The 8,146-nt window shown below is 30.0% G+C and overlaps 1 long non-coding RNA gene across 1 annotated transcript; it reads right to left on the reverse strand.

Annotated features, from left to right (window-relative positions):
• Positions 1 to 471: 471 nt before the first annotated feature.
• LOC135962079 (uncharacterized) lies at positions 472 to 7,412 on the reverse strand. Its single transcript, XR_010576625.1, has 2 exons — positions 7,264 to 7,412; positions 472 to 934 (listed from the first exon to the last, which is right to left on the reverse strand). It is a non-coding gene; the product is annotated as an uncharacterized LOC135962079 (long non-coding RNA).
• Between the last annotated feature and the right edge of the window lie 734 nt (positions 7,413 to 8,146).

Genomic DNA, 8,146 nt, shown 5'->3' on the forward strand with positions numbered 1-8,146 from the left:
AAGAAATTTTTAAGAATAGAATGGCAGAATATATAATAAATAAATAAAGACACACTCACACACTCACCTTGCCATTGTGATTTATACGATGATACAATTTTAAGACTTGATTTTTCCTTCTTGTACAACTAAACTTTTTGCTGGTGATGACGACGATGATGGTTGGTTGGTTGGTGGTGGTGATGATGGTTGCTGCTGATACTGCTCCAGATGTGGTTGTAGTTGAGAGAAGAAAAATATCACAAGAATATGTTTGTGTTAAGTTTAGTTGTGGCAGTAGTTTACACTCACATAAACTTACACTTACACATTACTTATACAATATCTATGTAGTATAAGAGTAAAATGATTCACATTTCCTTAACCGGAAGTTGGCTTCTTCTTCATCATCAACATTATCATCATCACATAAACACACAATTCCTATACACAAATACTATGATAAACACTTTTTTATATTCTTTTACTTCCTTTTCTATTGTTTTTTTTTGTTTTTGGTTTCTGTGTGATTTTTGTTTGTTTTTAAAATGAAAAATCTCAATTCAAAATCTTACATCACATACAATAATACATACTGTTTCAAAAGTGCCAAAAACGTTTGTTTGGTTTAAGGTTTATTCTTTATTTTTTCCTTTATGGAAAATTACGTTTTTTTTCTTCCTTTTTGTTCTTCAAGTATCCATAGAAACCTTTTTTTTAAAACATTTTCAGTTTTTTATCTTTTGTTACACTTTCTGTTGTTGTCTTCGATTTATATTCTTCTTTCCGTTTTTGCTGTTATTATTGCTCACCACAATGACTGTGCACTTAGTGTCATTTTAACATTTCGTCCTTGGGCTACAAACTTAGAATACTGCCAGCAGGGGGTGAGAGTGTTTTTTTATAATTTTCGTTTTTTTACTATTAGAAGGCAGCAAGCAGCAGTTCGTATCTACTGTATTATAAAAAAAAATAGAAAAAATTCTAAATTTTGTTTTTTGTTTAATAAAATAAAGGTGTATTTAATATCAGAGCACTATGGGTTTGGTATTTTTAAAATTTGTATTTTTTCAGTTAAAAAGCATCTAAAGTTAGTTAAGTTATACAAATTGTAACCCTTAAAATAACTGACTTCATATTAAAAAATGCCCTAGGGTTGCTCACCATCATAAGTGGTATATGAGGATATACATATATGAGTTGGCCATACCATGCGTAACAAAGTATATAAGGAGTGAGATCGAAAAAATCTTTTCATACATAAATGTTAATAAAAAAAGAAACCACTAAATCTACAGTTTTGATTCTTTTTTTATTTGATTAATATAATTATTACAATTTTTGATGAATTTATGAAACTTTTCCGGAAACCCTTCCTTTAAGGTTTTTATAGTGCTTTCTGTCACTTTGTTCTAACACACTTTTGGAAATCTTTTTTGTGCTCTTCAATTCTCTTTTAACAAGAATCCTATATCTCTCTACTAGCCCTAGCTCCAGGCAGTTTGGAGGAATTGCCTCTCTTGTTACAAATACCACATTATTGTTCTTGTACCACTCAAGACCTTGCTACCATAGTGACAGGATGTCAAATTAGCTCAAAAATAAGTGGACACATAAGAAGTCTTATGAATGGAAGCATCCTCTTTTGTAAACATTCCTTGATGTAAATATAGCTATATATAGAGCCATTTATAACAAATGGTTGGCTTCTTTAGCCGCAATTGCATATTGCTTGCCATACCAAGAACTTTTTGGAAAAATGTTCTTCTTTTGGGTCCTAAACTTTTCTAAAACATTCCCTCGAGCATCAGCAACCTATAAATATTAAACCGGAAACTGGTATCAAAGTTTTTCATAAATATGTTTGAATGAGCTTTAGAAAATATATTTCAATAAAACCGGTTAACCGAAAAGTTAAAAAAATCGAAACCGGTGGAGTTTACAAAGATGAAAAAACCCGTTGACTCACGATCAACTTGAAGAAAATTAAAAAAATGCTTCAAAAGTCTTTCATTTAGCACGAGACTTATTTTTTCTGAATTCTGTAGCCAACTTTTTCTGGAGAAATCGTCAATTTTTTAAAAAAAAAAATCGTCAAAATCGTCAAGTTAAAAAGAAAAATCGTCAAGACAAAAATACGTTAAAAATACCAAAAACATTTTTTTATTAACTTTTTAAATATTTAAAAAAAAAATAATTAAAAAAAATTTATTTAATTTTGGTATTATGTGACTTTACTCTGTTACATTTCTGTTTGACATTTGTATAATAAGTCATTTTTAATTGCTATATTAAAACACTGAAAATTATTTAACTTAAGATAATCTTTTGAAAACAACATTCCTTGTAATGTTGAATAATCCAAAGCATTTCTGATTTTTGTTTTATTTAAATTTACAATATTAAAAATTCTTTCAACGTTGACCGACGAATGTGGTAGTGCCATTAAACTCGAAACAAATTGTGTTAAAATTGGGAAGGCCTTTGCATTATTGACTCTCTTTAAAATAGAAATATTTTTCCAATGTTTGGAGTTCGGTGAATTTCATCAAGTTCTTTTCCATTTTATAAATTTGGAATAAGTTTGGCCAATTGGAAAATTGAATAATTTTTGTTGTTCAATGGAGTTTAATCCTTCTAAAAGTTTATCGCCAAAATCAAAACGTTTTAAAATTTGTGAAACCAATTCAATATAAAATTGGACGCTGTCTGCCTTTCAATTTGTACATTGCAAAAGGGGACTTACAATATTTTAATTTTAGGTAAAAAGGTTACCATATGTTTTGCTTTTAAAAAATCGTCATTTTTGTTCGCGGGAAAAATGAAAAATCGTCATTTTAATAAATTTGACTTAAAAAATCCTCAAAATGACGATAAATCGTCAAAGTTGGAAGCTCTGCCAGTCTGGTTAGCTCAGTACTCTGACTATTTGATACGAAAAGTTAAAGCCAATGCAGGTTTAAAAACATACAAGGCTTAAATAATTAATGACAGGAACTCTTCTAAAAAAAAGCACTTTGGCTCCAAATGAAAATCTTGGTGGACAAAATTATGAAAATCGGTATCTTCAGAATTAGGAAAAACGAAGTTTTTTTCGTAAGCTGACAATAGCTCTCCTCCAATATAAATGGGTTTTTCAATTGGACATTTCGTTTTCTCGACAGAAGCGCCGAAGTTCAAACAATTTTAAATCATATTTTCGTTAATTTTTTTAATATTTTACAGCTTTACTAAATTACATATATCTCAATTGTTTTACTATATAGAAATTCATACTTCAAAACATAGATAAACATTGATATAGGCTTTTATTAAGTGTATATCTTATAGTCATGGGCCTCTCCATTTTCCTGTTATAGTCCTTTAAACTTTGGTCTCAAATATACTGATATTTTTTTTCTATGAATGTTATATCTTGCCAAAAAAAAAGACCGTCGAAGCCCGTCCAATGACTATATACATTAAAAAAAATTTAAAAAAAATTGTAGCCGCCAGCACCCGCCGAAATGATTTTTTTAATTTTTACGGAATGGAATTTTAAGAAATATTTTTTTTTTTATTATTGATTTTTATATATCTAGACCATACTGTAACTTGATATATAGTAAATACAGATCTTTTTAAAAATTTAGTTTCAGAAACACATGAAAACGTATTTTTTTTAAAAACCGCTTTTTTCATCTTTGTAAACTCCACCGGTTTCGGTTTTTTTGACGAATCGGTTTTTGTAAGACGGTTAACCGGTTTTATTGAAATATATTTTATAAAGCTCATTCAAACATGAAAAACTTTGATACTATTTTTAAAAATATTTATTTATTTTATAGAAAAGTGTAGCATTTGACAACATTTCGTAAAAGATATAAAATAATTGCATGAAGAATTAAAATTAAAACATGATTTTTATACCAAAATGTTCTCCGTAAAGATACCTTACAGAAAAAAATAAAATTGTTATATGTTCTTAAAGAAAGTTTTTTTTTTTAATAAAAAAAAGTTAAGTCACCCAAAAAACACCAAAATCTACTATTTTTTGAATATTTAAATCGAAATCGTTTATTTTTTGATCCATAATAGATATTGACCTCAAATCTTTTGTATATTATTGCTGACTTAGTTGTCTAACTAAAAAAAAAATTCCAAAATTACGCCCTATATTTGTAAAATAACGGGCCAAGCAAGACCTATCCGATTTTACATGTCGAAGGTGCCCTACTGTGAGCCCCCATATCGACGCCCCTGGAGCATTTGTATGGCCCATTTTAATACATTAAACTCGAATGCTCCTTGGCTACGCCCACGTAATTTTATACCGATCTGATCAGCGGTTTAGAAATGCCAGATTTATGTCCAAAAGATTTCGATTCTGCCCCACTGTGCATTATTCATCGCCAGTAATGATTCGGTGCAAGCATTATTTCGGACATGCAAAATCGTCTTTCAAGGTCTCTCGGCTTCAATTCGTATGGTATTTGCCTTGCTTTTTCATACATTCTGCTGCTATCATAGGTTTTGAAATGGCTGCATTAGTAGCTCCCAATGATTTTGAAAGCTATTCCAATTCTTGGACTTCAAACTTTTTTGGCTGACTTGGGTGATCCGTGTCAAAATCTCCACTTCTGAACCGCACAAATCATCTCTCGTACGTTGAAATGGAAGGAATACATTCACCATAACCTTTTGTGAGAAATCGGTGTGCTTCAACTTCAGCGGTTTGTTTCAGTCATACACACAATAAAAGCACAGCTATCAGTATTTTGCTTTAGTTGGGAATCATCCTGACTTTAAACTACCGTAATTCAGCCACTTTCCAATCGATTTTTACATACGGAAAATTCCATGTCATAGTACGTGACTTTTGTACGCCTATAGATTGGAATAGATTTTGCAAAAATAAGAGTATCTGAAAAATAATTTGGTTTTATGTTCCATTCAGAGGATACTGTATTAAAAAAAATAAGTACTTTCGAAACATTGTTGTCCAAAATATCTGGCGAAATAGGGTTATATCGTACGTGACATAAAAATGATAATAGCAAGAAACATTCAGAGTCGAATTTAATTCATACTACAAGCTAATTGGGTGCTTAGTCTTCGCCGCAATCTTAGCCTAAAACATACTAATTGAATTAAAACAAGTAAGAGAGCTATATACGGCTGTGCCGAATCTTATATACCCTTCACCAAATTATACTTCAAAATAAAAATTTTTAATATTTTTAGGTTAAGGTTTGTGGAACTTCTGAGGAGTAAATAAAGGCTTTTAAAATAAGTATTTGATATTGTTGAAAACACTATGACTTGAGGATTGATATTTTAGTAAAATTAAATAATTTTATAAAATTTTGGGACTTCATTTACCTTAAAAACTAAAAAAAAAATCATATGGTGATTTTCCACGAATAAAAATATAAAATTTGAATTAATGTAAAATTTTTACAATTAAAGATAACATAACAAAATTTGGAACCAATATAGACTAAAAAAAAAATCAATGGCATTAGAATTTTTGAAATTTTTTATTTTCAAATACAGAAATTCCTAAAACGGGGAAAATGTGTTCCAAAAACTGAGTTTTATTAGAAAGTGCCTACTGTAACGTTATTTACCATGTGATAGTAAAAATACTTAACGTATTTAAAAAACATATGGGGTTATACAAATATAGATCTTTTTCGTGGATCGGTGCTTTGCCTTTTTAGAATTTTTTTACTCAAACCGAATTTTTTTTTTAAATTGGCCAAATTTGGATAGCACTGGGGGTGGTATGTGCGTTTAAGTGATCCAAGTTTTTCTTTCTACGCTTTTGCATTAAGTTATCTTTCCGGATCATATAAAAATTCTATATAGTCCCGAAGAAATTTTTTTTCTACAAAAGAAAAAATATATGGGCTTTTTTGGGGAAAAACGTAAAAAATGCGGTCCTTTTTACAAGTTCCAACTTTGGATGCGTATAACTTTTTATAGGGAATAGATAACTGTTAGCAAGTTGTTTTTATTTTATTTAGAATTTTATCGCTAAAATAGCTGATATTTTAAAAATAAATTTGGACCCTCCGTAGGCCCGCCATATCTAAAAAACCATAAAAAGATCTAGCAAAATTAAAAAAAAAATAAATCAATAAATCTGAATATCTCTTCAACTAATAGACTAATAGACACTTGTATTTTTTGTAGATCTTCTCAAGGATTATTTATATTCAAAATTTCAGCTCATTCGGATCATAAATGGATTTTTTTAAAAAAATTGAGACCCGAGGTGACCAATTTTGAGGGGCTACGTACTGGCCCCCATTAGCGCTATGAAGCTGAACAAACGTAAATCAACTCAAAAACACCTCAGCTCAAACCATGTGATATTTTGTAAGAATATCTCCAATAGTTCCCAAGATACCGAATTCTTTCCAAAAAAAAAGTTTTTAAACCACTGTGCATTGTAGGTCCAACTTACTATGATCTTATATATCGTTGCAAAGGTCTTTGAAATATCTATCTTTAGATAAAAAGTAAAAATATAGGTAAAAAATTGAGGTTGTTCTGATTTTTTCTTCATATCTCAGCCATTTGTGGATCGATTTTGGATCCAGAATATATATACTTTATAGGGTTGGAAAATTACAAACGGAATGACAAACTTATATATACCCTTCTCACGAAGGTGAAGGATATAAAATTTAAATATAGTCAGTTTAAACTTTTTCTTTTTTTCCTTTAAATGTTGTAATAAGCTCTAAATACCTTCACATATTTAGTGTTTTCTTCTATTCAAGTCATCTTGAAAAAGAGTTTCAAGGGTTTTTGTTTTATCAATCCAGGTTGTCATTCTCGTGGAATGGCCCATATGATTTTCTGCTTTAAGGGTGAAACTTATTAGTTTCAAAACAAAATATTTATGATATTTTGAAGTTCTAATTTTAAGACTACCACCATTTCACTAAAGCGGAGTGATCTAGAAAAACTATACATTAATATTTTCGTACTCTCTGGACTCCAAAAAAAAACAGAATTGCTATACCTCCATATTTCTTTAGTTTACTTTTGTAACACTGTGTTATTATTATCATTCTGCTCAGCCCAATGTGATTTTCCAGTACATGTGTAGTATTATTAGAAAAGTACTCCCTTATTAGAATGTGAATTGAGAAAAAGGTCGTGAATATTATGTATGTGCGATAGAACGTAGTATTAAAATAACAAATTAAAGCAATTTTACTTTCAACCCATAGTGCAATGATGATGATTGGATGTCAAATACATAGTATGTACTTGGATCGAAGCATATACCTGCGTAAGACGTTGAATGTTCTTTTGTTTGATTTTCGATTCGTTTGGTTTGCTAAATATAGTTTGTTGATTTTGTGTAAAAGTAATTTGAAAGATACACTTGATACGCACAACCTGCGATGATTATAAGTTAAGATTTATGCCTGTTGGCAATAGCAGCCATCAACATTTTCCGGAGCCTCAGTTAACTAAGTAATATTTTCTACACGTGTTGTCTTTCATTATTGTATGTATTTACTTGTATTGCGAAAAAAGGCGATCTGTAAAGAAAAATAAAATAACAAAAATTAGAATTGTTCTATTTAAATTATATAAAAACTTATTATTGTTGTTGTAAATATATGCCAAGTGCATACTTTTTGTTGTTACAGTTTTGTGGCTAGTTTGAGTTTCTGTGCATTTATTTTTCTGTGTCCGAGTGTTTGTTCTTCTTTTTGCACTGACCTTTTTTGTTTTATGCCAACCTTGCAGTTTAACCCTCAAGTGCTCAGGGTTAAACAACATAATACAAAGCCAGCCCTAAAGTGTTTGCCAATAATGTTTGATACAAAGAATTTACAATGTTGAATTTGTAAGAGTTGACTGAGGTATTTGTATCAATGAATGAAAAGTGTTTTACAAATTCGGGCAAGGCTGTAGGCTTATTAACGTTTCCCCGTTGTCATGTTATTGGCCGGGAATACTTGTGTTTCATATTGTTGTAAAGCTGATTAAATGGAAAGGGTGATTTTTAACCCTTTGTCGACCGACGGTACTTATAAGTACCATAACTATAATAAGCTAAAAACAAAACATATTTTGACCAATTTTGTCCAAAACTACTTTTTTTGCCTATTGGCATCCTGGTGGCAAAGTTTTCAATTAACAAAAAAAATATATAATC

This window comes from Calliphora vicina, chromosome 5, assembly GCF_958450345.1.
Source record: "Calliphora vicina chromosome 5, idCalVici1.1, whole genome shotgun sequence".
Lineage (NCBI taxonomy): Eukaryota > Metazoa > Arthropoda > Insecta > Diptera > Calliphoridae > Calliphora > Calliphora vicina.